This window comes from Coregonus clupeaformis, chromosome 6 (genome assembly GCF_020615455.1).
Source record: "Coregonus clupeaformis isolate EN_2021a chromosome 6, ASM2061545v1, whole genome shotgun sequence".
Taxonomy (NCBI): domain Eukaryota; kingdom Metazoa; phylum Chordata; class Actinopteri; order Salmoniformes; family Salmonidae; genus Coregonus; species Coregonus clupeaformis.
In genome coordinates this window covers 41,447,080-41,455,504 of record NC_059197.1, presented here as the reverse complement: position 1 = coordinate 41,455,504, position 8,425 = coordinate 41,447,080, and the positions used below count along the sequence as shown (strand labels likewise).

General features: G+C 45.5%; 1 protein-coding gene across 3 annotated transcripts in view; it reads right to left on the bottom strand.

The window, feature by feature from the left end:
* LOC121567966 (membrane-associated phosphatidylinositol transfer protein 3) overlaps positions 1–8,425 on the bottom strand; it is a 126,977-nt gene that overhangs the window by 78,415 nt on the left and 40,137 nt on the right. The gene's annotated exons all lie outside the window — the stretch shown is intronic.

Sequence of the window (8,425 nt, the reverse complement as noted above, 5' to 3'; positions counted from 1 at the left end):
AGAGAGCAGCTAGCTACAGTAGGCAGGGCTAGAGAGAGCAGCTAGCTACAGTAGGCAGGGCTAGAGAGAGGAGCTAGCTACAGTACGCAGGGATAGAGAGAGCAGCTAGCTACAGTAGGCAGGGCTAGAGAGAGCAGCTAGCTACAGTAGGCAGGGCTAGAGAGAGGAGCTAGCTACAGTAGGCAGGGCTAGAGAGAGGAGCTAGCTACAGTACGCAGGGATAGAGAGAGCAGCTAGCTACAGTAGGCAGGGCTAGAGAGAGCAGCTATCTACAGTAGGCAGGGCTAGAGAGAGGAGCTAGCTACAGTACGCAGGGATAGAGTGAGCAGCTAGCTACAGTACGCAGGGCTAGAGAGAGGAGCTAGCTACAGTACGCAGGGCTAGAGAGAGGAGCTAGCTACAGTACGCAGGGATAGAGAGAGCAGCTAGCTACAGTACGCAGGGCTAGAGAGAGGAGCTAGCTACAGCAGGCAGGGCTAGAGAGAGCAGCTAGCTACAGTACGCAGGGCTAGAGAGAGCAGCTAGCTACAGTAGGCAGGGCTAGAGAGAGCAGCTAGCTACAGCAGGCAGGGCTAGAGAGGAGCTAGCTACAGCAAGCAGGGCTAGAGAGAGGAGCTAGCTACAGTAGGCAGGGCTAGAGAGAGGAGCTAGCTACAGTAGGCAGGGCTAGAGAGAGCACCTAGCTACATGGTGAAGGCAGGGCAGAGCTACAGTGCATTCGGAAAGTATTCAGACCCCTTGACTTTTTCTGCGTTTTGTTACGTTACAGCCTTATTCTAAAATTGATTAAATTGTTTTCCCCCCCTCAACAATCTACACACAATACCCCATAATGACAAAGCATGAAATGTTTGCAAATTTATAAAAAATGAATAAACTGAAATATCACATTTACATAAGTATTCAGACCCTTTACTCAGTAAAGGGCTCCCGAGTGGTGCAGTGGTCTAAGGCACTGCATCTCAGTGCTTGAGGCGTCACTACAGACTCCTGGTTCGATTCCAGGCTGCATCACAACCGGCCGTGATTGGGAGTCCCATTGGGCGGCACACAATTGGCCCAGCGTCGTCCGGGTTTCGCCGGTGTAGGCCGTCATTGTAAATAACAATTTGTTCTTAACTGACTTGCCTAGTTAAATAAAGGTAAAATGTAAGCTTTGTTGAAGCACCTTTGGCAGCGAATACAGCCTTTAGTCTTCTTGGGTATGACGCTACAAGCTTGGCACACCTGTATTTGGGGAGTTTCTCCCCTTCTTCTCTGCAGATCCTCTCAAGTTCCGTCAGGTTGGATGGGGAGCGTCGCTGCACAGCTATTTTCAGGTCTCTCCAGAGATGTTCGATCGGGTTCAAGTCCGGGCGCTGGGTGGGCCACTCAAGGATTTTCAGAGACTTGTCCCGAAGCCACTCATGCGTTGTCTTGGCTGTGTGCTTAGGGTTATTTTCCTGTTGGAAGGTGAACCTTCCTACCAGTCTGAGGTCCTGAGCGCTCTGGAGCAGGTTTTCATCATGGATCTCTCTGTACTTTGCTCCATTCAGCTTTCCCTCGATCCTGACTAGTTTCCCAGTCCCTGCGGCTGAAAAACATCCCCACAGCATGATGCTGCCACCACCATGCTTCACCGTAGGGATGGTGCCAGGTTTCCTCCAGACGTGATGCTTGGCATTCAGGCCAAAGAGTTCAATCTTGGTTTCATCAGACCAGATAATCTTGTTTTTCATGGTCTGAGAGTCCTTTAGGTGCCTTTTGGCAAACTCCAAGCGGGCTGTCATGTTCCTTTTACTGAGGAGTGGCTTCCGTCTGGCCACTCTACTATAAAAGCCTGATTGGTGGAGTGCTGCAGAGATGGCTGTCACCACAGAGGAACTCTGGAGCTCTGTCAGAGTGACCATCGGGTTCTTGGTCACCTCCCTGACCAGGGCCCTTCTCCCCCGATTGCTCTGTTTGGCCGGGTGGCCAGCTCTAGGAAGAGTCTTGGTGGTTCTAAACTTCTTCCATTCTTGGGGACCTTCAATGATGCAGAAATGTTTTGGTACCCTTCCCCAGATCTGTGCCTCGACACAATCCTGTCTCGGAGCACTACGGACAATTCTTTCGACCTCATGTCTTGGTATTTGCTCTGACATGCACTGTCAACTGTGGGACATTATATAGGCAGATGTGTGCCTTTCCAAATCATGTCCAATCAATTGAATTTATCACAGGTGGACTCCAATCAAGTTGTAGAAACATCTTACGTCACGTCTGGAGGAAACCAGGCACCGCTCATCACCTGGCCAATACCATTGCTACAGTGAAGCATGGTGGTGGGTGTTTTTCAGCAGCAGGGACTGGGAGACTAGTCAGGATTGAGAGAAAGATTAACTGAGCAAAGTACAGAGATATCCTTGATGAAAACCACTCAGGACCTCAGACTGGGGCGAAGGTTCACCTGCCAACAGGACAACGACCCTAAGCACACAGCCAAGACAACGCAGGAGTGGCTTCGGGACAAGTGTCTGAATGTCTCTGAATGCCCCAACTTGAACCCGATCGAACATCTCTGGAGAGACCTGAAAATAGCTGTGCAGCGACGCTCCCCATCCAACCTGACAGAGCTTGAGAGGATCTGCAGAGAAGAATGGGAGAAACTCCCCAAATACAGGTGTGCCAAGCTTGTAGCGTCAAACGCAAGAAGACTCAAGGCTGTAATCGCTGCCAAAGGTGCTTCAACAAAGTACTGAGTAAAGGGTCTGAATACTTATGTTAATGTGATATTTCAGTTTATACATTTTTTATACATTCGCTAAAATAGAAATAAAAACTGTTTTTGCATTGTCATTATGGGGTACTGTGTGTAGATTGTTGAGGGGAAAAAAACAATTTAATCCATTTTAGAATAAGGCTGTAACGTAACAAAATTCTGAATACCTTCCGAATGCACTGTAGTGTATGTATTACTACATGTGCCCATCTCATTGATATCCAATTATTAGAGGTATGCAAGTTGTTTTTGAAATAGGTCACTGTAATTATATCTATGGCCACAGCATGTCCTGCGCGTAATGGTCAGGGCGGGTATTCCAACCGTTTCCAACGTAAGCTTTTTTACTGTTGTCTAGGTTTTAACTAGGACCGATTTGTATGTATATAATATTTTATACCCATATGTACCTCCGTGATTAATGATGATTGAGCAAACACAAAAGTGAATTGAACTGAATTGTTTTCACACCCACCATTTGTCATGTGCTTAATGGTCATGTGAGGTGAAATGTGTATATTTTGGGATGTGAGTCTGATTGACCTGACGAAGATCTGTTTCGGATGAAAACGTTGTCAATAAAGCGGTGAATTGGGAGCATAAACAGTGTGCGGACCTTCCTGTTCTTTACGGGAATGGAGGTTGTGACAGTTCTTAACTGTTGCACATTACTAGCCCAGGGTAACCATTGTTCCTCCAACACCATACTCCAATCTAGTCCGGTGAATGCAATAATGCACCTAGCTATCCCTGTTCAGCTCCTCATCCCTGCATGGGTAACCAGATTGATCAGCCATTGACACCAATTAAACAGTAACAAGTGAGTAAGTAAAACAGGTGCATGCATGGTGTTGGTATCCCAGTCAGGGGCCTAGCTGTCTGGCTGACAGTTTCCTGAGACTACCCATTAAACCATGGAGATGAATGCCGTCATGACAGAACCGCAATTCCCAACTGACTGGGGCTGCTCCATCTGTCAGTCATGAGTGTTATACTGGCATTCCCAACACTCAAATCAAATAAAATGTTATTGGTCGCATACACATATTTAGCAGATGTTACTGCAGGTGTAGCGTAATGCTCGTGTTCCTAGCTCCAACAGTGCAGTAATATCTAACAACACACAACAATACACACAAATCTAAAAGTAAAATAATGGAATTAAGAAATATATAAATATTAGGACAAGCAATGTCGGACTCTGGAGCATAAATACATATATATATATGTGATGGGATGTATAGACATTATGGACAGTATGTAGATAGAATATGTAGTATATCTGAAGAATACGTAGGATAGAATAGTATATGTACAACAATAGTTGAATAGGATAGACTTGACTAGAATACAGTATATACATGAAATGAGTAAAACAGTATTTAAACATTATTAAAGTGACCAGTGTTCCATTATTAAAGTGACCAGTGTTCCATGTCTATGTATATAGGGCAGCAGCCTCTAAGGTGCAGGGTTGAGTAACCGGGAGGTAGCCGGCTAGTGACTAAGTTCAGGACAGGGTACTGGATGGAGGTCGGCTAGCGATGGCTATTTAACAGTCTGATGGCCTTGAGATGGAAGCTGTTTTTCAGTCTCTCTGTCCCAGCTGTGATGCACCTGTACTGACCTCGCCTTCTGGGTGATAGCGGGGTGAACAGGCCGTGGCTCGGGTGGCTGAGGTCCTTGATGATCTTCTTGGCCTTCCTTTGACACTGGGTGCTGTAGATGTCCTGGAGGGCAGGCAGTGTGGCCCCGGTGATGCGTTGGGCAGACCGCACCACCCTCTGGAAAGCCCTGTGGTTGTGGACGGTCCAGTTGTCGTACCAGGCGGTGATACAGCCCAACAGGATGCTCTCAATGGTGCATCTGTAAAAGTTTGTGAGGGTCTTAGAGGCCAAGAATAATTTCTTCAACCTCCTGAGGTTGAAGAGGCGCTGTTGCGCCTTCTTCACCACACGGTCTGTGTGGGTGGACCATTTCAGATTGTCAGTAATGTGTACGCCGAGGAACTTTAAGCTTTTCACATTTTCCACTGCGGCCCGTCGATGTGGATGGGGCGTGCTCCCTCTGCTGTCTCCTGAAGTGCTCGATCAGCTAGTTCGTTTTGTTGACGTTGAGGAAGAGGTTATTTTCCTGGCACCACTCTGCCAGGGCCTTCGTCTCTTCCCTGTAGGCTGTCTCGTCATTGTTGGTAATCAGGCCTACCACTGTTGTGTCGTCTACAAACTTGATGATTGAGTTGGAGGTGTAGTCGGGGCTGAGCACGCACCCTTGTGGAACTCCGTGTTGAGGATCAGGGTAGTGGAAGTGTTGTTGCCTACCTTCACCACCTGGGGGCGGCCCGTCAGGAAGTCCAGGACCCATTTGCACAGGGTGGGGTCAGACCCAGGACCCTGAGCTTAATGATGAGATTGGAGGGTACTATGGTGTTGAAGGCTGAGCTGTAGTCAATGTATTCCTCTTGTACAGATGGGATAGGTCAGTGTGCAGTGCGATGGCGATTGCATAATCCGTAGATCTATTGGGGCGGTATGCAAATTGCAGTAGGTCTAGGGCGTCGGGTAAGGTGGCGGTGATATGATCCTTAACTAGCCTCTCAAAGCACTTCATGATGACAGAAGTGAGTGCTATGGGGCGATAATCATTTAGTTCAGTTACCTTCGCTTTCTTGGGTACAGGAACAATGGTGGACATATTGAAGCAAGTGGGGACAGCAGACTGGGAAAGGGAGAGATTGATTATGTCCGTAAACACTCCAGGCAGCTGGTCTGTGCGTGCTCTGAGGACGCTGCAAGGGATGCCGTCTGGGCCGGCAGCCCTGCGAGGGTTAACACGCTTAAATGTCTTACTCACGTTGGCCACAGAGAACGAGAGCTCACAGTCGTCGGGAGCTGCCTGTGGCGGTTGCACTGTGTTATCCTCAAAGCGGGCAAAGAAGGTGTTTAGCTTGTCCAGGAGCAAGACGTTGGTGTCCGCGACGTGGCTGGTCCGCGACGTGGCTGGTTTTCCCTTTGTAATCCGTGATTGTCTGGAGTCCCTACCACGCAAACACACACACACACACAGTTCTACCCAACACACAATTAGCCTAAAAAACAATTAAATTAGCATCAATTATAAGTCGTGAGGGACCAGCCATCAAATTCACTCAGGGGGCTGAGTGTGTAACACAATATCACAGGGATAATTACATGGAGTGGTTACAGCCATTACTGTCCAGCCATTGATGGCTATGACAGCACTTGTTGCTTTCCTATCAAAGTCACGTCTGCAACCCAAATGTCACCCTATTCCCTATAGAGTGCACTACTTTTGAGCAGAGCCCTATATGGGCCCTGGTCAAAGGTAGTGCACTTTATAGGGAATAGGGTGCCATTTTGGGACGCATCCCACCGTCCAGTACATGGACAAAGGCATGTTGTTTGTCAAATGGTTGAGGAGGAAAATTGGATGCTGGGTACACTAGATTACCTGCAGGCTTTTAAAGTCACACTACAGTACTATAGAATGTAGAGTAACCTTTCATACAGCTTTTGTAATGGAATAGCTTAGATTGGTTCCATTCTAGAATAATCTTATGTGATGAACTAACCATGAGGCCACTCTGGTGCTGTACAGATCACTACAGTACAGTGCCAGTGACATTTCACACCTACTTTATGTAACAGTGTTTGATTGAACATCTTTATATGAAGGTCTTTCATCTCTCAGGTGGGCATTCCCCCACCATCTCTCAGACCCCAGAAACCCAGCGATTAAAACGATCTACTTCAATCTGTAGGACCTCAAGCATGATCGTTACCTTATAAGCTACTGCAGCACACTGCTGTAGATACGGAAAGATTTGGATATGAGAAATGGTATTACATTTTATGATGTTATAGCCAGCCAAGAAATGTTATCTGAGTACAATACAGTTAGAGAGATTAATCAATAAACCTTGAGCTGACAATGAATGTTTTCTCAGCGAAGCCTTAGAGAAGAGAAAACCAATGAAGAGATTGCAATGTCTGACTTTGATCCTTCCCAGACTTCAAAGCTCACTCACTAACTTCCACTCTAAAGTGCTGACAAGATTCACATCCTTTAATTTATCATGTTTAGTTAATGTGATGTAATTAATATTAGTGATGGTTGTATGTCGCGAAAAACTCTCAGAAAGCATAAGAATGTCTGTATTTAGCAGGAAAAACAATCCCCAAAGAGTTCCCGTTGATACCCCTCATCCCTCCTTCATCTAACAAATGGTTTGATGTGTATATTTTGGCAAGTGAAGTGGGCACAGGGACTGGGGCCAGCCAGAAATGAGGTTATTTCTATAGGGTGGCATGGGAGAAAGAGAGGGAGACGCTGGCAGGCATGATGCATGGCCCAGTGATTGCTTCTTCATCACTCTGTCAGGCCTGCTTAAGACCCCCTGTTCTTAATTCCCCATTGTCTTGTCCAATAAAGAAGTTCAGCTGGGTTTGCATTGACTGTTGGGGTAAACACTCAAGATGTGTCCCAAAAAGCACCCTATTCCCTATGTAATGCACTACTTTTGACCAGGGGCAATAGGGCTCTGGTCAAAAGTAGTGCACTACATAGGGAATAGGGTGCCATATGGGATGCGCCCTCAGACTAGAGACAGGATTGAGTAACTGGGTGGCTCAGTGAGTCATCTGATGTGAGCTGCTGTTGTTGTTGCATAGTCTCTAAACTGTGCAATTCTGTAATATAAAAAAACACTGTCCTCCCTGAACTAACAAAGCATTCTGCTGTATTTCTACCATTGATGTGTCTCACTATAAAGGCTGTAGGATTTCTGAAGTATAATATGGCTATAGTAAGTCTCCCAAGGGCTTTGTGTTGGTTCAGTAAAAATGTTCTGATGATCTACCTGTGCTGAGACAATATAAAACATTAATTACATTTGACATTTTAGTCATGAATCTACATTACAGACAGTCATTTGCATGAGTCTGCAGTACAGTGAAGTAGCTAATTAGGGAAATCACTTGTCTGTATAAGATCAAGTTCTAATTTCTTCATTTACATTTGAAAAACACATTGAATTACATTTAACACTAACCAATATTTAATGAATGTGATTTAAGATTAAATACAGTTGATGTGAGTCTGAATAAAGGGAAGCAGAGTGATGGAGAGGGAAATTTCAGAGAAGGTAATTGGATTACAGTAGCTGCTTTCACTAGGCATTCATGGATCGGCCTCTGGAAAAAAATAACCAAGAGAGGGAGTTACTAATGACCAAATAAATCCCTGGGGTTTGCAAATCAGAGCACTGAGATTAAAATGAAAAATAAGTAAAACAGAAAACAAAAATAAACCATAAGAACAAACTGAATAGAGAAATCGTTGGGGGGTGGTATTGGCTTATTCTGATAAGAACAAAGAGTTTACAAATCAATACATGCAGCAGAGCATCAACTTCTGTCTGATTTATGTTAAACTAACCGAATGTATAAACACATAAATGGATGTTTGAATTTGTTTGAATTTTGGTGGTTCAAAGGCCTCATTTGTGATTTGTTGTGTGAAATTCTTTGTTTAACTGCACAAAACAGTGTGAATGCATGCTTGAGCTTGCGTTTTTTTGTGTGTGAGCGTGCATGTATGTCTTTGAGAGCAAGCAGCTCCACAGTACTACAGTATGAGGTGGAGAGAGTTGAACAGATGTTTAGG